The sequence below is a fragment of the Triturus cristatus genome, chromosome 6, assembly GCF_964204655.1.
Source record: "Triturus cristatus chromosome 6, aTriCri1.1, whole genome shotgun sequence".
Taxonomy (NCBI): Eukaryota; Metazoa; Chordata; class Amphibia; order Caudata; family Salamandridae; genus Triturus; species Triturus cristatus.
Genome location: NC_140589.1, coordinates 1675557143 through 1675581098, shown reverse-complemented (window position 1 = coordinate 1675581098; position 23956 = coordinate 1675557143). Strand labels below are relative to the sequence as shown.

The 23956-nt window shown below is 47.7% G+C and overlaps 1 protein-coding gene across 2 annotated transcripts in view; it reads left to right on the top strand.

The window, feature by feature from the left end:
• The window catches only part of KCNH1 (potassium voltage-gated channel subfamily H member 1), a 1587102-nt gene that overhangs the window by 362889 nt on the left and 1200257 nt on the right, over positions 1-23956 (top strand). The window lies entirely within an intron of this gene.

Here is a 23956-nt window from a genome sequence, read left to right as displayed (position 1 = left end):
GTCTGCACGGCCATCGCTGCCGCACACATTAGTTTTCTATCCCACCAATCACCGCTGAGATCACAGCAAACGTTTTACGCACTGACGCACCTCCAGTACCAAACGGTGGTCGCTGATGCGGAGCAATCACGTGTGTATCATGTAGGGCCCAATTAACAATGTTTTTGTTGAGTTAATCTGCTGAATGTTTTAACAAAGCGGTACAAAAGGGGGTGGTGATGGACGGAGCATCAGAACCAATCAAACACTCACACCCAGTCCACAGATCTGGGTTTGATCCATCACCGTTCTTTAGCCCACTCTGCCACCCCAGTTCAGACATGGCCATATGCAAATCAGTCTGACCCTGTGCCTCATGGGAACAGTCCAGCCCGAACTGCCAAGCCATGACTTCCCTGGACCGGAAACAAGCTTCCTAGGACCGGTTTCTGGCATTTCAGCCGTCTTCATGTTTTAACAAGTCATACACGCACGTCTTAGAGTAGCAATACACCGAGGGTAAACTGACTTACTGGTACATAGTACATACCAATCATTGCTGTGCATGGCTTGTGTTGCTGGGAGGCACAGTACTCACATGCTCGGGCATTTTGTGAATGTACACAATGTGCGGGCACGTGTCCACACACGCGGACGTGGCTTCTTCGTGATTCATGCTGCAGTAAATGCCCTGCTTGGTAAGACTGATGCGGTGCCCACTTTGACGACAACATTGATACACTGGACGGTTAACGATCAAACAATGCATTGATTCTTGATACATTATTTGACTGATAGCGACTGAGCCTGGTCTCTGCTCTGTTTTATAAAAGCGCTTTGGAACAGTGCCCCGGGGAAGCGGCTGGTGTTAATAGGGACTTCATGTAGGGAAATGTCAATGCAGAGAGCGGTGCCAATCATTGCAGTCCCTTCGCCCAATGTCCACTGTGGAGAATGGCTGCCATGCTGGACAAGTGCATATCTTGGCGACGTGGGCACCTTCTACACGGCTGTCTTCTCGAGCCGGAGGATTAGTTTTACTGATAATGATGAAGGAAATTACTATAAGGTCTTACGCTAATACAGCTCAGTTTGGAATGGTTATATGATTTTGAAGAAAGTATATTTTTAAACGAGGAGCCAAAGGTGGTAAAGGCTTTGATAAAATAAAGGCCCCGCTAAAAGAAACATAACAGAAATCCTCCAGGAATGGCTGAGAGCAGTCAGGACGCAACAGACCTTCCTGCCGACTCTTAGATCAATGCTTGAGTAATGTTCGGCTGACAGTGCTCTTTCTCGAAGCAGACACTCTTTGGGATAAAAATACCCCTCAGTCCTTATTGGAGCGACTCAGATCAGCCTGCCGGGCACTTCCCTTCCCAGATAGAGGCTCCGAGGTGGGTTCCAAATGACAGTCAAACATCTCCACAGCTTGCCTTCAAGGTGTTGTGCAGTCTCAAAACTCTGTGCTGTTTCTTACCATTGTTGAGTGTGAGGAGGGGCCATGACTCACTAGAGGCCAAGCCCCAAGTGGGCCATGGTGGTCCTCCTTTAACTCCACAATGGTAATCCATGGAATATTAACAAAAACTAGGAAGCAAAGGGTTAAATTTGTGCAGGTAGAAACATTCCAGTTGACATGATCCCATGAATTTAAGACGTTCCTTTCCCTATGTGAAGTCATTGTAACATGCTACATGTAAGGTTGTGAACGTGTATTCTTCAGTCATTTTTGATCTACTGTTCTAATACATGGAGTTGACCTTTGCTCTGTAGCAATACATGTGTCAATGTGCGTTAATTAGCACAGTGGCTTTGAATAAGATGTTATTAAGACACATCTATTTTCACTGGCATGGCATACATACATTCCGTGTAGTAGTATTTCAACTTTGGCAATATATTTTCTTCTGTTATGATTCCGTTCACACTTATGTTTGTCAGTAATCAGCTCTGTCAGGCATCACTGAGTCCCTCAGTCTGAGTTCAGGGACCATCCCAATTCTGCTGTTAATGAGAATTATCAGCCAAGTAGGGATTACAAACTCAGCAGCAAAATGGTGACACCTGATGTTTTCACCAGCACGTCACCCGATTAAAGCTGGTGAATTATACAGGTGTCTAAGAACCTGAAAATATAGAATACACATGTGAGGTTTTGTGAAAACACTGAATCCTGCAGTTATTCCCCATTTCTGAAGTTACCATGCAGCAGCATTACAGCTTCTATTGGATTCTGTAATTCCACGTTCTGGAAGTCAGATGAAGTTTCTGTGAGCCGCTCAGACTGATGTCCTTCAGTGGGTTTCACATCATGTAAAATGTGTGCAGGAGTATGATTCCGACAGCCAGCCTGCTGATGTGGAGTAAAACACCGGAAGCATTCAGTCAGATGCACGGAGACAATGGTGGGCCTTAACCCTCGTGGCATACTCCAGTGTATCATTTCAAACCACAATTCTTCCAAAAATCACACTTCCAGCCACAAAGTCCTGGCTGAGCTTCCTCTCTGTGGATGTTTGAGCATGGTCCCCACATCCTGAAATTGAACCCAACATGAAAATGCCTGGACTCCAGAATGTTCATGTGAGCAACCAGGGCTTTTTGCAGTGTCACCCCACTTTGTGGCCACATTTTGACTAAAGGATACTGTTTTTTCTACTCTGATTGTGCCATGGGCCCTGCTAACTAGAGCCAGGGCCTGTGCTCTTATTAAAAATACATGCTAATTATGTATAATTTCAATTGGTACTGACAACCTACCTGTAAGTCCCTAGTATATGGTATGGCATGTAGGTTTAGAGGCCCAATAGATTTAGTGCAGTTAAGTGTGCACTGCTGTGTTGCCTGCTGTCATTTTAAAGGCGGTCCTGCTTTGCAGGCTGCTCTTAAAATTAAATTATATGCAAATTCGACTTTGGAATTAAAGTTACTTCCAAAGTCTTAGCTGCCTTATTTTTACATATGTCACCCCTAAGGTCTCCCCTAAGTGTCCCAGGGGTAGGGTGTCTTGTAACTATAAGAAGGGATATTTTAAAATATATTTTATAGGCCCTAATGAGGGGAACAGCATCAATTTTATTTTTCCCCATTGTAGCACAGTGGCTCGATACGCTAACATGGGAATACTTTAATAAAGTATAACCATTGAAAGGAGTGGGCTAAAAATTTAATTCAAGACTTATAAGAATAGTTATAATAAATCCAACAACTTGCCAATGTTAGATTTACTATAACTATTACAGAAAATAAGTTATAGAACTTGCTTTTCTGATTAACCAAAATCCAGCCTTCCAGCAGCCTCTCCTGATTGGTCAGCCTTTGACATGCAGAGCCAAACTGCTCTGATGAGGTGTGAAGTGGCTTGCCTAGAGATAAAGAACATCTGGTGGGGGAGATCTGCAGAGCAAAAGGCAGGATTGGGGTGGTGGACCCAAACTGGTCTTCAAAGAGGGAATGACATTTAGGACAGGACACAGGCTCACCCCCACACCCTGCACCTCCAGCCAGACAGGAGCCACAGTAACTGAATTAGCAGAGGGGCTAACGTTGCCACAGCAGTGGGTCATCTAACCCAGATCTTAACCTTCCAGGAGAGGGTTTCTCCATTTGGGATTTTAAAGGATAGTGCTTTCTGGGACAAGAATATGCCACACTTTGGAGGAAGTAGTCATACCTGAGGGTGGCACCATGTACCCAATTGGTCAGGGGTGCCCCCTGCTTGCCACCCAAGAACACTGGATAAACATGGGAGAGCTGCCCAGCAACTCAGATCCCTGCCTGAAACTGCAAGAAGAAGAAGGACTGATGTGCTAGAACTCTGGCCTGCACCAAGAGGACTGCACTCTGCACATTGTGCACACTTGGGAACTACAGCGCTAAGGACTTTGCCTTCTTTTAAAAAGTGAAGGAGTGGACTCCCTAAAAGCAACAGGTTATTATATTTACAAGGGAATTGCGACACGGAAATGTCACTTTTACCGATGTTCCGGTGGTGCAATGCCCTACTCCATATTTACAAAGTGGGACACCTTCCTGCACATAAACAATCATCCATGCTACGCAGGCACTCTTGCACTATGGAGCTAGGCAGCTATTTTTAGCACTTGCGCAAGGGAAAACACAAGGGTGCGCTGTATTCTTGTAAATACAGTGCATCCCTGCATTTTTTAAATGGTGCGGTGCTGCAAAAGTTGCCGCAGTACAGCGCTGCACCATTTCCATGTACATATGCCCCCAGGTTCCTTGTGTACACACTAGTTACTAAGAGGTAGAGAACGGGCAGCAGAGTTCTTCCTACAGGATAATTCTTGCATTTTTGGAGTCCTTTTCCTTGTGTGTTTCTGTAAAACAGTATGCTAATATTACTGTGAAATCTCCTCTGGAGTGCATAAAGACTCGAGAGTCTCTACCACTTGTCCAGTGACAGTCAATTTTGCAGTCTTTTGTGTTTCGTAATATCTGAGACATGAGCTGCTACTCTTTTCGTGGTTTCTGGCTCTTGCCTGCGATGAGGTGGAATATCCTGCTGTTTTTCTTATTATGATGTTCTTTCCTCCTGAAGAGTGGGCAGCAAGTGTCCAAATATATTACAGATTGGGCGATGGAGAAATTATTTGAATGTGTGTCTTTCCTAGGTCTTTGCCATTTTATGTTTTCCTGGGTTTGTGGTTGGAACTGTAACTGGCGGATGTTTTTGCCTGTGATTTTCCAGCCTGCATTGGTGAACTTTTCCCCCTGACTTTTATTTTTGCCACTTTAAATTATTCAGCAAAGTTGATTTTTTCATGCAGGGTTTTGCAGTCTCTATTTGTTATGTTTTCTTCTACTGGATGAGTCTTTGCCCTAGGGTGTATCTTAGTTCTGGAACTTTGCTCTCCGTATTTAGGGGTCCTGTGAGTTTGTCTCAATTAAAAATGATGTTTCTAAGTTGGGGGGCATTTGGGATAGTAGCGGCCCATCTCCAGCCAAAGGGGGGGGGGGTCAGGTCAGGGGTGGGAGGATGGAGGTGGGGAGGGTGGAGATCGGAGGACAAAAAAACCTCACAAAAAGAAAAAAACGTACCTTAACGCTGCTGCCATCTCCTGCTGCATTGCGCTCTTCCTGATTCTGGGAACTGGCTCCCAGAATGCACTGTGGCCAATCCCGACGCTCCATGAAAGCAGCATTAGGATTGGCCTTAGCACCTGAAACTTGCTATCCTAGGCAGACTGGGAACCTGTGCCTGCTCTCCCCAGCTCCAGCAACGCAGCTGGAGCTAAGGAGAGGGCTTCACTGCGCATGTGGGTTTGGCTCGCCTGAGACAGCCGCCAAACTATCATGCGCAGCGAAGGGAGTGCCAGCCACCCCGTACTAGAAGTGCCATCATCTGGACCCGCCCCCAAGACTCGTCAGAGTCCTGGGGGCGGGTCCAGGGGATTAAAATAAAACGATAATAAAACGGGTTTAAAACCCGTGTTATGATCGTTTTATTAGCTGGTGATGGCGGGGGGCAGCGCTCCTCCTCTCTAATGGAGCAGCCGCCGCTGATTTGGTATCTCTAATATCCCAGGATTGCAGTTGTATTCTGGTGTTTTTGCCTTTTTTTTTGGGTCTTAAGCCATTCATGTTGCTAAGAACTAAGGTGGATGATGTGGTAGCCAATTTCTTGTTTGCACCAGGGGTACCACATACTCAATCGTGGGAACCTATTTAGATATATAGGTTTTGGTCCGTTATTCTCATTGGTTGTGATCATCTTAGTGTGATCTTAGTTTGAGGATCCTGTCAGATTCATGTTAAAACGAAATATAAAATAAATACTCTGTAGAAAACCGAGTTCACATAACATTGCCAAAGTGAAGCTTGCTCTACTTCAAATGTGATGAGTTACAAAACTGTGATAAAAACAATTAGCATCAAAACATTGTCTCCTTAACCTCAAACCGATGTAATGGTGTGTAAGGCAATGCTCCCTTCACATTTTGTGATCTTTCGTATAATGCAGAATACATAGTAAGTTTCGCTTTTTGTCTAGAAATTCTCTTGTAAACATTGCTGTCTCATTTTTAATAATCTTGTTGGGTTACTAGCATCTGCAATGTCTTCATAACTGTTGTCCCTGCAGTTTTTTTCTGTATTATGTGTCGTGTTTGTTGCACAATGTTATTGTTCATTTCTTGCTTGAGTAGCATTCTCTTGGTTTGACAGGGGAAGGTTTTCATACTTTTTCCTTTTTTTTGGGGTGCGTGGGTGTTAAAACACCGACTGAAAATGGAGGGACCGATTCACAAAACCATTTGTTAAAACTCAGAAGACTGCTCCCACTAGGTTACTCCCACCTTTGGAGTAGATTTCCATCTTTTTAGGGCTTCGTCATCGTGAAAGTCCAACACAGCCATAGATTTCTCAGAGAATGTGCAAAGTGTACAATAGTAGAAATGCGCATTTTGCACGCGCTACTTTTTTCCTCGATGAGAAAAACAATTTCCCTCATGGAACCGTCTTCCTCTGCCCCCTAGTTAAACATTATCTCCCCTTTGTCTCTCTAAACAGGTGCTTAGTTGTGTCTTTCGCAAGTGCAAATCTGCGTAATGTGTGGGTTGGAAAGTGACTGAAGAGATGTGTGATATGGGTGGCTATCTTCAAGATAGCCACCCATATCACACATCTCTTTCAGTCACTATCCAACCCAGAAATTACGCAGATTTGCACTTGCGAAAGACACAACTAAGTGTCCGGGCCGCGGCTGCTATCTTCTGAAGGGTGCCCCTTCCAGAAATGTACACAATCCAACCCGAAGTTCGAAAGTGCATCAATTCTGACATAGTCCCAGTTTTTCCATGTTGCCCATATAGAATTCTGAACCGGACTCTGAAACGTTTTTGTGCACCTTGGTTGTTTGCGTTACTTAGGTGCGCAAGAAACCACTGTGCACGCCTGAATTCAGCCTCGGGGTTCACAGAATAAGGATTGGGAAAATGTTAACGTGCAGGGTTGGTTGCTTAGAGGACTAATGCGTCCAATGTGGGGGCCTTTCCGCGTTGGACCGCCTGACTACAGGTTCTAATCCCGGTGGGGCCACTTATCCTTCTGAGGTCGATAAAATGAGCACCATTATGTTGGATAACAATAAGCATCTGTTGTTCAGCGTCAATATACGCTTGGGTGAACGTGTGTTTTGCAAATACACGTTATGTTAAGTTTGTATAGTGCATTAGCAACAAAGATTATTACATGGAAAAAAGAATGCGGTGCCCACCTCTAGCCACTAGATGGCAGTGACAGAGAGTACTCTCAGGAAATACGACCTGGAACAAACTCGATTTTGAAACAAGTCTCGTTCGAAATGCTCATAGTTATTTCGGGTTAATATGTTAATTCCACAGAGATAATGAGCTTGATTTTGTTGAATGTAAGTCATTTTACCTGGAGTTTTACTTTAATCTCCAACTTTACAGGCTACTCACACATTTTTCTCCAACTTTCAGTTGACGTAACAACTTTCACTGTTACGTCATAGTTGGTCCAGTAAAAGTTGTCTACAGTCAAAGAAATTCGCAGAGTATATTTAGTAGCAAGTACAGTTCATTACCAATGTAGCGGCAGATTTACAAGCCTTTCGCGCCACTTTTCCCATCTTAAAAGTGACGCAAAAGTGGCGCAAGGGACTTGTAAATCTGCCCCGTAGTATACACCTGCTTGGCCGATTCTAGCGCACATTTTATACCCGGCATGAAACGGCGTTCTCTGAGTCGTAGCATCCGTTGGCAATAGTCACACTCGCAGCTCCTATTCAGTTCCGCCATTTTATTGACTTCCAGGCGCGATGCATTTACCATTTGCCCTGTTTGTGATTATTCTGTGTAGGAAGGAGTCGAGAAGGAAATGCAGCTGAAAGGGGCTGGAGCAAAGGCAAAGCTCCCGAAGTAATGCGTGGAAGATTAGGCACATACAGGGCTGGGCTGGCTGTTTATCCCATTGGGCATTTCTGGGTTTGGGGGAGAGGGGGAGCCATTTAAGAACAATTTTGAAGGTCGAGAGCAGCACCTGCGTCGGGTTTAAGACGACAGGTAGAGCTGGGGATGGAGGTTAAACAGAGAAAAATAAAGAATGAATGGGTAGATAGACAAATGAAGGGAGCGCCTTGAACATTTTTGCTAGGGCTGCTTTTAATCCATACACAAGAAGGTGGGCATGATAGCAAAACAGAGCAACAGGATGCCAGCTATGGGTACTGGTGCAGCAGAGCCATATATATATGCAACACAGCTTTGAGATATATATGTGTGTGTGTATGTATACACAGACACAGACACACATATACTCGTGGTCGACCTGGCATCTTTTGGCGTGATTGCCCCTGTATTTTTGCTCCTGACCTCTGGTTTTTGACTGTGTGCTGAATTTCGTTTTTGCTGGTTTTAGGATTCTGGGCACTTTACAACTGCTGGCCAGTGTTAATGTGCAAGTGCACCCTATATAAATTGTGTTGGTGATTGGTTTATCCATGATTGGCATATTTGATTTACTAGTAAGTCCCTAGTTAAGTGCACTTTGTGTGCCTGTAAATCAAATGCTACTAGTGGGCCTGCAGCACTGATTGTGCCACCAACATGAGGAGCCCTGCAACCATGTCTCAGACCTGCCAATGCAGTGTCTGTGTGGGTAGTTTTAAACTGCCATTTTGACCTAGCAAGTACACCCAGGCCCACACCTTCCCTTTTACTACATGTAAGTTACCCTTAAGGTAGACCCAAGGCAGCCCCATGGGTATCTGAACTCACAATTTAAAAGTAAATCTTTTGCTGAAGTCGGTTTTTAAATTGTGTGTTTGAAAATGCCACTTTTAGAAAGTGGCCATCTTGTTGCTTATCCATTCTGTGCCTCTGCCTGTCTGTAGAATGCACATCTGGGTTGGCTGAGAGTTGGGCTCTTGTGCATTCACTCTAGACAGTCACACAAAGGGAGGTGAAGTATGCCTTGCATGTCCTGATTGGCCATCACCAGGCTGATTGGCCTTCCTGAGCAAGTGTGGCGGGAGGAGTTGTCAATGACACCTGAATAGAGCTGTGCCTGTCCTCTCACAAAGCTGTCTCCACCTTCCCTGCATTGTGTCTGGAGCCAGGTAAGGGAAAGGCAAGGGCATGTGTAATACAAAGACTTTTCTTTGAAATTTGCCTACATCAAAGGCAGAAAGTAGTATAAGTATTGGACCTCTGACACCCCAAATTCAGAACACTTCTGGACTGAGAACATTCAGCCAGGAAGAAGAGATGGATGCTCTAGGAGGGACGGCCACTCTGCCTGTTGCTTTGTTGTGCTGGCCTACTGCTTGCTCTTTCTGTCCTGGGAGTGAAAGGACTGGACTGTGCCTTCTACATCCTGCTTCCAAGGTTCTCCAAGGGCTTGTTCGTTTTTGCCTCCAGTTAAGTCTTAGAGCCATCAAAAACTTCACCTACCAGTGGCTGAGCTCTTCAGCTGAGATTTCACACTTGCCAAGTGGTGCCAAACCCTAATCCAATGCTTGCACCCTTGAAAGTGTAACCTCGTGATCTTAAGGAGAAAATCCACGCATCGACTCTCAGCACCTGTTTTTTCGATGCATCACTGGAAAAGATCAACACATCGCCGCTGCCTGCACCAAAACATGGTTCCCACTGAAAACATCGACCATGACTTTCACTACAGGCCCCAGCTTGTTGTTGCAGTGTGTCAGAAAAATCGATGCAGCGTGAGTCCCGCGCACCATGTCACTGACGTCTGTGGCACCTGTTCTGACTCTGATGCAGTACCTGCTTGCGGCTGAAGAATCGACGGAGCGCCTGCAAAAGCAACAAAGTGCCTGCATCACCACTGCCACATCAAGGTAGCACATCTGGATCTCTGACATATTGTCCCTCGAGGCCATCTCTTTATCGACACCGCACCGCAGCAAGGAACAGTGGCCGCGTGCTCAGAAACTGACGCATGACCTCCCCTGCCAATAAGGAAACATTGCATCACTTCTCTGTCAATAAGGAACCACGCATCACCACCCCTACCTAACAGTAAGGAACAGACGCATGACCTCTACTGCCAGTAAGGAACTGATGCATCACCTCCCATGTGTAGTAAGGAATCAACACATCGCTTTGCTTTTCCGGCTCCTCGCCTCCCCTGTGGCTTGCACCGTCCTTGAATATTGATGCATCTAAGGTACTTTGTGCTAAAACAAATGCATTAATTGATTTCTATGGACTAAATTTGCTTAATGTTTGAAAAGTGGTATTTTGACTTGCGTTGTTGGATTTTTGCCAGTTTGGTCTTGTTTTTTCAGATAAATATTAGCTATTTTTCTAAACTGGTGTGGACTCTATATGTAGTGTATTCACTGTGTTACTGTGTGTATGTACAAAATCTTTACACAGTGCCTCTGAGATGAGCCTGACGGCTTGTGCCAAGCTACCAAGGGGTGGGCAGGGGGCTAATCTTAGCTGTGTGACTTCCAAACCCTGAATAGAGTGAGGGTCCCTACTTGCACAGGGTGCAAACCACTGAAAACTAGAGTCCCCATTTCTAACAACACTGAAAAAACACATTTTAAAGGGATGTTAAAGTTAGGTGAAAAAGTCAGTTAAAACATGCCCACTTGGGGCAACCATAGCTCAATTTTTGTTGGGAGCTTTGAGGTATCCCTAGTGCCCCCTCACCCCTAGGAGGCTTTCCTGAAGGGAGCCAGCCATTTTATACATTTTAAACGGGTGTCCTGGCGCCCACACGGGGCAAACACAATGCAGGTTTGTTGGGGAGGGGGAGCCCTGCAGCCCCTATCACTTCCCAGCCAGCGCCACAAAGGGTGCTGGTGAGAGCTGGCACTATTCCTTTGCTACCGCCTGGTCTGGAGTAGCATTTTTTAATGGTTATCTCCCGGGCAGAAGCAAACTTCTGTTCGGGAGACTGCGGGCTGAGCATGCTCGTACTCTCCTGGGCAGGGAACCACAGTGCTCCATGAGTGGACTCCCCAATATCGGATCGGGGAGGCGGGCCACATGCCTCCCTCCCATTAGTAAAACTAATTCAGCCCCAGGCAATGGGGTCCATGGGGCCTAAAGCAGCTCATGAAGAGGGGGAGGGGCACGTGCCCACCCACTTATATATCTAAGAAAAGAATAACCTCAGGTGATGGAATCCCCAGGGCCTGAAGCTACTTGGGGATGGAGCCACAACCCCACCTCCTCTTATCAACTAATCAGCCCTGGGGCATGGGGTCGCTGGGGCCTGAGGAAGGTTAGGGGGGGAGGAATGCATGCCACCTCCCCTATAAAATCCTTCCTGCCGACCCCCATGTCCCTGGCCCACTCCGGGGCATTTCTTTTTTTAAAGCTCGAGAGCCAGCACATTTAAAAAAAATTATTTGCCACAGATCCACTGCCAATCTGTAGCAACATTAACAAAAAAAATGTTTTTGGCCATGTGGGTCCATTGGGGCCCGTCACCAGTGGACTAGGGGAGCAAGACATCCCTACCCTGCCCTCTTATATCTTTTTTTTATTATTTTTCCTGGAGTGGGAACTGAGTCCCAAATGCTAACAAATCTACCACATCATTGTTGATGTGGTGGCTGCCTATACAATCTCGTCTTAAGATCTGTCAGCTCCCCCAGTCCTTTGTGGCATGATATATACAAAGTTTGTGAGGCTCAATTTCTCAAAAACTTCTGAATGGATATTCTCTAAATCACAACAATTCTAGCTTTCTGTCAATTTGCACTTTTTGTGGTATTGCTATTCAATTTTGGGATGGAAAAATGAATGGGGGAAACGTTTTTCTCAATTCCCTCTTGAGGGATCACCCCCGAAACTTCACGTGTATGTATTTATACGGTTGCATTGGGAATATTTATATTCCCAATGCAACCATAATATTCCCAATGCAACCATAGTACATTAATTGAATGAAGAAAAATTTTGGAAAATCAGTCAAAAATGTTGTTGCTGCAGAAGACAATAATAGAATGCCATTTTTATTTTTACTATTTGTATCTTTGGCTACCATTAGAGAAGGAAGTACTAAGTGTAGATCTACAGTATTTCAAATGTTATGCAGTAAAATATGACTTTGCAAGCGACATGGAGTCCTAAGTGATCCTTATAAAATGAAATGAAAAACATATGCAGTATGGTATGACCATTGAGAAAAACACAGGTTGTGAGTTACCTGGGCAGTTTACCCTTCCCTCGGGTTGAAGGAGGATTTGTGATGAATGTTGAAGACGGAAGGCAAATGTAGCAGAAGGAGCACCACCCAAAGGACTAGTGGTGTTGAGTCGAAGGGACTACCCGTATATGGTAGACCCACAGCCCAACATCGGAGGCTTTGTGAGATTGATCAATGCTTAATTTGAAAGAAAAAAAAAAGTGGACGCTTGTCTCTGGCACAGTAGAGTGCTGCCACTGCCAGATTTCACAAATACCTTCTTTTGGCCCTTACTTACACCACCTTACATTTTGTGTCTATCTCACTCTTGCAACTTGTCATCCCTTTTTTCTCCCTTTATTAGTGATATCCTATTTTCTCTGCCTCCTCGCTTCTGCCTTTCTCTCTCTTACTATCGATCAAAGTGGGATGATGAAATATAAGGGCCAGTCCCAAAAATGAAGTGCCACCATCCCCCCTCACCCCGCAACTCTTCGCAAATTGAGGTCTGAAAGTAACGCTTTTATGCTTCTTGCTAGAAAGAGGAAGAGACATTCTCTCCAGCCAGATAAAACGTTTATTTAGGAGGATAAACGAAAAGTAATTTTTGCTATTAGCCAAAGAATTACTCTCCAAATTGTGATTGGCCTGCCAGTCGAGCCTAGTTGTTGGGACACTAGTCATGCAGACATGAAAACTGAAAATCTCGGCCAGTTGGGAGGGAGGGGGTCAAGCCAAACCGAGTCCAATTATTTGTGTGTGGAAAAGGCCACTTTATTGAAACAGGTGCATATCGCAATTTATTAACACTGGCAACTGCCTTACAAAACTACAACCTCACTATACATAAATTACCTAACCCCTTGTTCCCCCCACCCCTCTGATCCCCACATCAAATCCCCCACACTGCCAAATACAAAATAACATTACATAACAATAATATTACACAATCTTACACAATATAGCATTTACAAATCCTAACCTCCCATGACCCAAATCCCTACCTGCCTTTGTGCAACTGTAACTAAGAAACCTCTAATCTAAACTTAGCCTACCTGGTTACCCTTTCCCTGCTCCTGCTCACAAACTACCAACATTTAACTACAAACTACAGCCAATCTTGGCCAATTTTCAACAACCCCGCCAGCACCTGTTACAAGCGACAAACATACAACAGACCAAGCCCCTCTGAACCTGTTCCAATAACTGTCTCTGGTAAAAAACCCAAAATGGGGTAAAAACACCCCAAAAAACCCAGAAAAATCTAGGGAGGGAGAGTGGGAACAAAAACCTAATCTGCGCAGCGCTCCCAGCCACCAGGTCACCAAACCTAAAATTGTGTCTGGGAACACGCGAAAAAACCTTATATACTTTTGGGCTACTACTCCAAAATTGGGCTACAATTGGGCTAATCCCAATGTAGCTCAAAGTATCTCGAAATGGCCCCTCCCTGGCCAGCCCCTCCCCCTCCCAATCTGCCCGGGGGGCAGACCTCGCAGTGCTCAGCTGCCCCCCAAATCCCACTTGGGAGGGAGGGGGCAAGCCAAACCGAGTCCAATTATTTGTGTGTGTAAAAGGCCGCTTTATTGAAACAGGTGCATATCACAATTTATTAACACTGGCAACTGCATTACAAAACTAAAACCTCACTATACATAAATTACCTAACCCTTTGTTCCCCCCCGCCCCTACGATCCCCACATCAAATCCCCCACCCTGCCAAACACAAAATAACATTACATAACAATAATATTACACAATCTTACACAATATAGCATTTACAAATCCTAACCTCCCATGACCCAAATCCCTACCTGCCTTTGTGCAACTGAAACTAACAAACCTCTAATCTAAACTTAGCCTACCTGGTTACCCTTTCCCTGCTCCTGCTCACAAACCACCAACATTTAACTAAAGACTACAGCCAATCTTGGCCAACTTTCAACAACCCCGCCACCCAGGAAAAGGCGGGAGGGTAGGCGGAAACGCAGCCTCCCCATTTTCCTGCCCCCCCGCCTCCTAAGGAAACCCCCCTTTAGCGTCTGTGCACGCCCAACAATCTGGCCTGGACTTCCCTAAGTTCTAATAAATACAAGTCCATGCCCAGCCTGGATAAATGGACCCCATCCACCCTGAAAAAATCTGTTGTATCATACTTGATGTCCCTGTGAAAGATCCTAAAAAATCCCAACTGGCTACAAAATTGTACCATTTCTGTGTTGAGCTTCCTCTTGGCCTTGTCCACCGACCCTGGATTTACCGCCCCCCCCTCCAGACACTACGATGAACAAATTCTGTCCAGATGACAGCACAACTGGACCACTGTCGCCTGATCAGAGTCAAATCACGCTTCATGCATCTCATCAATGCTAAACCCGTTTCCTGCACCATATCATTCTCCCTCAAATGAATGACCAATACGTCGGGGCACCTACCAACCACCAAAATCCCGTCTAAAACCTGTATCAAATCTTTCCACCGCATACCCCCTTTCCCCTCCAACAAACTGTGAACATTTCTTTATTAAAACCAAGGTTTTCCCCAAAATAGCTGGCGTGGGCCTGGACCTGTGCTCACTTCACAAAGGAATGTCCAACAATCCATATAGACATCTCCCTGGCGAGGGCACCCATCACCGAACCTGAAACGAGAAACATGAATGAACAAAAGAAAACAGGAATGACTGCGCTACAACACCCCAGATGCGCTGCGCACGTAACGCTGGTAGCAGTCAGAGGGCCACCTACCCAACTTCATGATATCCCATCCCCCCCATCCCCGATTGCTCACTTCAGATGCTGCACCAATACGAAACTAATGCATCCCAAAACCTTTACCCTCAATCCCCAGCCTGCCCAGCGCCTTCCTCAACACAGTCAAAAGCTGAGAAGCTTTCACACCCCGCCCGTCCGCATGCCTGAAAACTAAACCAACCGTATCTGAGGCCAAGGACCTCCACCTCAATCCCCACCTGCACGGGCAAGTCAGCTGTGGATCGGCAGCTTGCAAAGAAACCCATTTACCTCTTCCCCTCTGATTCGTCTTAGATTTTCTAAGCCAAATGCAGATCCTATCCCTGCAAAGGGACACCTCACTCCATAACAGCCCCAGTTCAGATCTCGCTCCTAACAGTTCAGAAACCCGAAAGGCCCCGAAGAACATCCCTGACATCAACGTGGAGAACAGACAAACTTCCATATCGTCTGTTCATATCCCAGGCAAAATCTGAAGTACCCTTCCCAAAAGATCCCAAGACGGGGTTCCTAACCCTGGTTGCACCTCCACATTCACGGGCCCAACCTTCCAGCATGTGCGTCCAGATTTCACCCGCGGATGGCGCATAAGTCCACAACAGTTTCCCAACGAAAGCAATCCCTGCCAGTTTACCCGCTATCGTAGCCCTAGTTAGTCTTTTTTCAATCAGATCCAGAATAAACTGAATCACATCTTCCGATCGGAGATCTGGGGATTCCCACCGCTTAGCACCTGAGCGCAAAAATTCCTCCCATGCTGTCTTGTATGCTGCTTTCGTGTATTGCGCAAGAGAACCTAAAACCAGCTGCAACATCCTGTGTTGTCTTCGTACCACAAATGCTGCGGGATTCTGGTCGGGGTTCGGTCCGCGTCCTTGGCTAGCCCACGGAATCTCCCTCACTGAACAAGACAAAGCACCCGCTATGTCATTGTCCACACCCGGCACATGCACTGCGCGAAAGGCGATATCATGCCGTAAGCAGCCCAACACAAACACCCTCAGCGATTTCAAGACTTGTTCATCCCTGGCAGACTGGCGGTTCACAATTTCAACTAGCGCCATGTTGTCAATTCTGAAGGTTACCTTTTTGTGTGTCAGCTGGTCACCCCATTATGTGACCGCAACCACCAGAGGAAAGAATTCCAAAAAGGCTATGCTCCTGCCTCCCCACCCATTCTGGAAGCCACTGCTCCGCGCACCACTTCCCTTGCCAATACAAACCAAAGCCTTTTCTCCGTGCCGCATTAGAAAATATTTGCACATCCCAAACCATGTCGCCCTGCTAGCATCAAGGGGATGCCATTGAAGTTCATGGCTTTTTTCTCATAAATTGCAGTTAACATGGCTTGAGTTTTATGTCAAATCTACTTTTTCTAACAGGGTCCATTTTGTGAGCACACGGTGTTGTTGGGTCTGATACCAAATTGTCAGTTTCTATGCAATTACTACAGTGGCGTTGTGAACCCGCCTCCTTTGCTTTCACAGCTTAAGTGGGGGTGGTGTTGACATCTATGATTATTTATGAGCTTGTTCTGTCTTCAGAAAAACACTCCTAAAAACAAGCATTTGCGATGCATTAGGTCTCGCATTTGCGAGAGTTTAAGATTTTGGCATTGTAAATGATAATGCCTTTTATTTATGTTTTAAAAACCAAGACATAAATAAAAGGCATTGTCATTTACAATGCCAAGAGCTCAAACTCTCGCAAAGGCGAGACCTATTGCATTGCTGTAACAGGAATGAAGCAATTAAAACACTCAGCCTAATTCATTGTACAAATGGGAACTATTTTGGAAAAAATGCAGACTCCAACCTGCAGCAACCCAGCTCGGGTCATGAAGAAATATGCCAGGCTAATGAGCTCATATTACGCTGTAGCAAGCGGATACTTCATCCCAACAGTTTCCCCTGAGGACAAGCCACCCCATTATAGACATCTGCAGCCACTCACGATGCATCTATGGCTAGAGAATGCCCAGGGTCCTTAAAGTACTTTCACAGACGTGACTCATTCATTTGAAGCAACACCTTTACCGACAGCCCATACATTGTAATAATGTGAGCTACCTGTAAAAACAATCCCAAGATGGAGTCTATCAATAACAGACTGCTCTTTCGCCATCAAGATCACCATTGACATAAACAGAAAAGGAGCATTTTGAGCTACTCTTGCGTGTCACAAATACCTGATGGAAACTGGCACCTGGAGATAGTTTCCACCAGTCAGAGGGGGTGCACATGTTCCCCAGGGGGTGTTGTTACAAGGCTGTTTTCGAACTGCGACAAGTCTGACAGTTAAAAACACGAGACAGCCTTGACGAGCTACATGTCAAGAGACTCTTTAGCACAACATGGCGTTCCCAGGCTCGACCTAAAAAAGAGGAAATCTCTTCAAAAATAGCTCCTTGTCATGGGGAGAACTGGGCAAGCAATTTAAAGCTAGAGCCAGCCTCAAGCCAGATGCATGGCTCCGGCTCAGCTCAAGATGCTCTTGGACCCTCGAGCCCAAAATGAGCCAAGGCATTATATGGCTTCTGCCGGCCACCCACCCTGTAATCTCACGAGCCCAGAATTAAAAAGAAGGCAGTGACCTTCGATGTAAAATGGGAGAGTGACATACCCATCTCAATGCTGGATTGCACAATATGAAAGACAACCTGGGATCAATCCCAGCTTCTCTGCTTATCCAAATCGCGTGATCCTAGATGAATACTGTATTTCACCAAGCCTCCTTTTTCTTCATTATTCTTCATGACAACACCTTCAAATACGTGAGTTCACTCTGTTTGATTGACTATAATGTCGCTCAGAGTTTAGTAAGAATCTAAGACCTGTATAAGGTGCATAGGAAAGCTGACTTGTCTCTTTATTGACTAATCAATCAATCAATCAATCATGGCATTTATATCGCGCACTACTCACCCAGAAGGGTCTCAAGGCTCTTGGGGAGGGGGGTCTGCTACTGCTCGAACAGCCAGGTCTTGAGCTGTTTCCTGAAGGCGAGGTGGTCCTGGGTCAGCCACAGGTGGACGGGCAGGGAGTTCCATGTCTTAGCCGCAAGGTAGGAGAAGGATCTTCCTTCGGCGGTGGCTCTCTGGATGCGAGGCATGACGGCGAGGGCGAGGATCGCCGATCGTAGCTGGCGGGTGGGCGTGTAGAAGGTCAGGCGGTCGTTGAGGTACCTTGGGCCCAGGTCGTGGAGGAATTTGTGTGCGTGGGTGAGGAGTCTGAACGTGATCCTCTTGTTGACAGGGAGCCAGTGTAGGTCTCTCAGGTGGCTCGAGATGTGGCTGCGTCGGGGGACGTCCAGGATGATTCGGGCGGAGGCGTTCTGGATGCGCTGGAGTCTCTTCTGAAGCTTGGCTGTTGTTCCGGCGTAGAGGGTGTTTCCATAGTCCAGTCTGCTGGTGATGAGGGCCTGGGTGACCGTCTTCCTCGTCTTGGTCGGAATCCATTGGAAGATCTTGCGGAGCATGCGGAGTGTGTGGAAGCAAGATGAGGAGACGGCGTTGACTTGTCTGGTCATCGATAGGGAGGAGTCCAGGATGACGCCCAAGTTGCGTGCGTGGTCTGTTGGCTTGGGTGCGGTGCCTAGGGCTGGGGGCCACCAGGAGTCGTCCCATGCGGAGGGGCGATGGTCCCAGGATGAGGACTTCTGTCTTGTCCGTGTTCAACTTTAGGCGGCTGTTGTTCATCCATTCGGCGACGTCTTTCATCCCTTCGTGGAGGCTCGCTTTGGCGGTGTCGGGGTCTTTGGTGAGGGAGAGGATCAGCTGGGTGTCATCGGCGTAGGAAATGATGTTCAGGTTGTGATTGCGAGCGATGGCAGCTAGTGGTTTCGTGTAGATGTTGAAGAGAGTGGGGCTGAGTGATGATCCTTGCGGGACGCCGCAGATGACTTCGGTGGCCTCCGAGCGGAACGGCGGGAGGCGTACTCTCTGTGTTCTTCCGGAGAGGTATGAGGTGATCCAGTCCAGGGCCTTCCCTTGGATGCCGGTGTCGTTGAGGCGTTGGACTAGGGTGCGGTGGCAGACAGTATCAAATGCAGCGGAGAGGTCTAGGAGGATGAGTGCCGCTGTTTCACCGTTGTCAAGCAGGGCTCGGATGTCGTCAGTGGCTGCGATGAGGGCGGTCTCGGTGCTGTGATTGGCTCTGAACCCCGACTGCGATGGGTCGAGGGATCCGTTCGTCTCGAGGAAGGCGGCCAGTTGCTTGTTGACGACCTTTTCGATGACTTTGGCTGGGAAGGGAAGGAGCGAGATGGGGCGGAAGTTCTTGAGGTCGGTCGGGTCCGCTGTTGGTTTCTTCAGTAGTACGCTGAGCTCGGCGTGCTTCCAGCTCTCCGGGAAGGTGGCTGTGTTGAAGGAGGTGTTGATGATGTCTCGGAGGTGGGGTGCGATGGTGGGGGCCGCTTTGTTGAAGACGTGGTGGGGGCACGGGTCGGTCGGAGATCCGGAGTGGATGGTGTTCATCATGCTTGTCGTGTCTTCGGGGGTCACCTCGGTCCATGTCTGGAGGATGGCGGCTGGGTGCGTAGGTTCGATCGATGGGTGCGGGGGTTGAGCGCCGAAACTGTTGTGGATGTCGGCGATCTTGCGGTGGAAGTACGAGGCGAGGGAGTCGCAGAGGTCCTGTGAGGGGGTGATGTCGTTGTTGCCGGTGCTGGGGTTGGAGAATTCCTTGACGATGTTGAAGAGCTCCTTGCTGTCATGGGCGTTCTTGTCCAGTCGTTCCTTCAGAGATTTCTTCTTTGTGGTGCGGATGAGCTGGTGATGTCTGCGGGTGGCGAGTTTGAGGGCGGTCATGTTGTCGGCGGTCTTGTCGAGGAGCCAGGCCTTCTCGAGGGTGCGGCAGGCCTTCTTGGAGTCCTTGAGTTCGTCGGTGAACCAGGGAGCCTTCTTGCTTCTGGGCCTGGTGAGTGGGTCCTTCAGTGGGGCGAGGTCGTCAGCACTTGTGGTCAGCCACGGCGTGAGGTTGCAGGCTGCTGTGTTAGGGTCCGTTGTCCTGACGGGTGGGTTCTGGCTGAGGGAGGTGGCGAGCTGGTCGGCGGTGATCTTGCTCCAGTTCCTGTGGGGAACCTGCTTCGGGTGGTGGTGGACCATGTTCTTTGCGAAGCTGAAATGGACGCAGCTGTGGTCGGTCCAGTGGAGTCCGGTGGAGTGACTGAAGGAGACGTGCTTGCTGGAGGAGAAGATAGGATTGAGCGTGTGGCCGGCGTAGTGGGTGGGGGTGTTGACCAGCTGCTTGAGTCCGAGGTTGGCGAGGTTGTCCAGCAGGGCGGTGGTGTTGCGGTCGTTGTTGTTCTCCAGGTGGAAGTTGAGGTCCCCGAGGAGGATGTAGTCGGTGGAGGGGAGGGCGTGTGGGCTGATGAAGTCCGTGATGTCATCGCAGAACTGTGTGCGCGGTCCCGGGGGTCTGTAGATGAGGGTGCCTCTGAGGGTCGTCTTGGGGTCGGTGTGGATCTGGAAGTGGAGGTATTCGGCGGCGCTGAATGTGTTGATGGAGTCAGTCGAGATGCGAATGGTGCTCTTGTGTACGATGGCGATGCCTCCTCCGGTCTGGTTGATGCGGTCCCTCCTGATGATCTTGTAGCCGGGATGGCTATGGCGATGTCGGGGGCTGAGGAGGCGTTCATCCAGGTTTCCGTGAGGAAGGCGACGTCTGGAGATGCGGTGTCGAGGAGGTTCCAGAGTTCCACGGCATGGCGGTGGATGGAGCGGGTGTTGAGCATGATGCACTTGAGGTGGTTGTTGCTTCCAGTCTTGGCGGGTGCGGTGCAGGTTCGGAGGCAGGAGAAGTTGCAGGATCGGCAGACGAAGGGTCCATGGGTGCGTCGCGGGGATGCTCGGTAGCATCCGGGGGCTCGGGCGGTGTTGAGTGCGATGAGTGCGGCGAAGTTGTAGGTCCTGCGGGGGGGCTGGCGGGCGCGGGGGCCAGAGGGTCTGGCGCTGGGCGCGGTCCAGGCACGGACGGGCACAGACGGGCTTACCTTTGGCGCACCTTCGGCGCACATAAGGCGCGCCCGCTGCGCGCGTCCGCTGCGCGGTCGCTGAGGGGGCGTCATAAATAAGGAGCCGGGAGGGAGGGTCGGCTGGGAGGCGGGAGCGGGGTGGCCAATGGGGAGGGAGGGGAGGCGGGACTGCAGGCGGAGGCGGGAGCAGGAAGGAGGAGACCGGGCAGCGGCGGCGGGAAAAGCGGAGGGGAAGTGACCGGGACAGCGGCGGCGGTCAGCGGGCGAGGAAGGGGCAGCAGCGGCAGTCAAAGAGCGGCAGGCGGTACCTACGAGGCAGCAGGCAGAAGGCAGCGGCGTGGAGGAGGTAAGTGGCGTCACTCAGCAGTCACAGCGGTAGGCAGGCGCCAGGCAGCGGCAGGCAGGCAGGCGGCAGAGCAGTGGAGGAGGAGCGACCGGCTGTGGGGGCACAGGGCACTAATGGCATTGTCGTTGACACAACAGGAGTTGCCATGTATGTTGCTAGGTTCAAGTTTGAAAACTATTGCATTAAACACCTCTCAATGCAGTGATATATTCTGATGTATTATACTAAAAAGCTTCAGCACATTACATTAAAGAAATACACTTTGGAATTTTTAATAGACTGTATCATATTTTTCATGACCTTTGATGCATGACTTGCATACCAAATGTTCCCATGGCTGGCTGGGCTGGTGAACAGGCTCTTAGAGTCAAGTCAGACCACTGCCACGGCTCTCTGCATGTATTTGTTTGCCGGACCACCTCTAGTCATGGGCTGTTAGTTTTACTAATGTTCATATCAGGAATTGGAGCAAGCGCCCAATACTAGGCCTGTGGTGTGCATGCAGAAGGATCTCCTTTGCCTTCACGTATTTATGTAGAAGTAGGGTCGTTATGCCAGATTCCTCTGCTCACGCGAAGTGTCACACTGATTTAGCTTTTCCACGTAGGGAAGCGCTTCAATGCCCTGTCAGGGACAGTAAGCGCCACATAAATGTAAATACAATACAAAACAATACAGGTCTTCCGGGTCCTTAGAATGGAGAATGTCACGCCAAATCGTGCGCGTATGCGTAATGACGCAAAAGGCAACGGCGTTGTGTTTAGAAAATGCTAATTGAGAAAGTTCAAGAAACCTTTAAGGTTAAAATACACCTCAAAGAACGTAGACTAAAGGGTTGCTTGCCTAGCTCATAAAGAGGTTATCTCACTGACGACTTTAAGGAACTTGAAGGCCATTATTGATGGCTATCTGTGTATAAAATACTACCCTCCTATTTTTAGACGGGGCTCATTTAGTTAATCACAACGTGTACTGACTCAACTTTGTGTTTCCTTTCTCACTTCTTTTATCTCTCGTTTCCTTCCTCTGGAAATTTGTAAGGAAGAATATACGATATGTGGCCTGTATCGACATTTTCACATAATGTGATGGGGTAGGTTGATTAAATTAGCGCGATTTTAAATCATAGTGAGCCGTATTTTGAGTCCTAAACCAAGAAATTTCGGTGAGACAGGAATATTGTTGGGAATTTACGGAGGACGAGCAAAAACACCCCATCGTATACAACTGGGTCACCTTGCTTTGAGTGCCTAAAATAACTAGAAAAATAACATCTACTTTAAGGAGGAGGTGACAGAGCAGTGATTGTAGATAGTGACAGTGGATCAAATGCCTCCAGTTTACAATAACTAATAGACATGTTTTGAAACGTGATAAGTAGCACGGTGTCCATGCGTCAAGAAAAAGTTGCACATACATTTTATAGTTTCACACCTGCCCGTGGCACGCGGTCGCCATTCATCAGTAGAGTTCCTTCAAAATCCTTGACAAAGTAGAAATTGTTCGCTTGAAATGTGCGGGATTTCAAGGCCGGAAGTGGATTAGATGTTGAGTAATAATTATCATTCTATTAATGACATATTTTTCCGTACAACCGTGGCTGCTGCCGCTTTGTGATGTGCCACTTTAATCTCCATGCGCTGTTACTCCAGCAGGTGCCTCAACCCGCCGAGCTACATGTATTTCAGCGAGTGCTGGATTTATGAATAAATATACACATATTGTTGCAGTTAATTCGGATGCATTTAGCACAAAAAATATTGAGGCAAACTATTTAGGGGCGAGGGTTCTAAAGAATGCCGTTACCCTTTGAAAGAAAACGGAGTAAGCGCGGCCAGTGACAGCAAGATTACGCAATGTTTATCCATGCAGGTATATTCGCCAGAATTTTAAAAAAAGACATATTTTAAACGAAATCATCGTATTTATAGGTAAAAGCTTGTTACATAAATATACCATTAGCTCTTGAGACAGCATAAAGGCCGTCCCTTTGGGGGCCCTGTTCCATACCCTTCACAGGTGTGGAGAGATTTATGAACAAGCAGCAGGGAAAGCGATCGCTATTGGAAAACAAAGAAGCCCGCGAGTGGTGACCGCGCCACAGCGAGCCATGTGGTTTCAATTATCGCGCCCGTGTCTGGGAAACCACATGGCAGCGGTGCGCGTAATAGACACCAATAGGCCATGTGTGGAGCAATGCGCCCGCCTTTGGCCAATTGCGTGCTGTCTTTTATAAAAAGACGCACGCAAAGGCCAATAGCATGGGCCAAAAGCAAAAGCACACGCACAAGCGTGTGCGATTCCTAGGTCTGTTTTGAAACCCCCTACAAGAAGTGTCTCGCTGCATGAGCACTGGTACGCACTGCAACGCTAGGCGCAAGACCTAAAAAGAAAGTGAAAACCGTAACAGAGGTCAGGAGTGGGAAGGAAATAACAGTAAAGGAGGCCTAAAAGGAGAAATGATGAGAGAAAGCGAATGAAAGAGTGTGTAGGGGCGTAGCTTCAATTGTTCAATTGGTGCAGCAGGTGCCGGGGCACCAGGACCCAGAGGCTTAAGCAGCTCACTGAACCCTGTTTATTGCTGTATTTTAGCAGTCAAATAGTAGACGGGTGCCCATTGACTTCCTTACAGTGCGGCCCACAATACACTGGCTACGGTACTGACAGTATGAGAGAGATGGCTAGAAAGAAGAATGAAATGAAGAACATATGAAAAGAAGAAAGAAACTCTGACAAGTAGGAAGGGCAA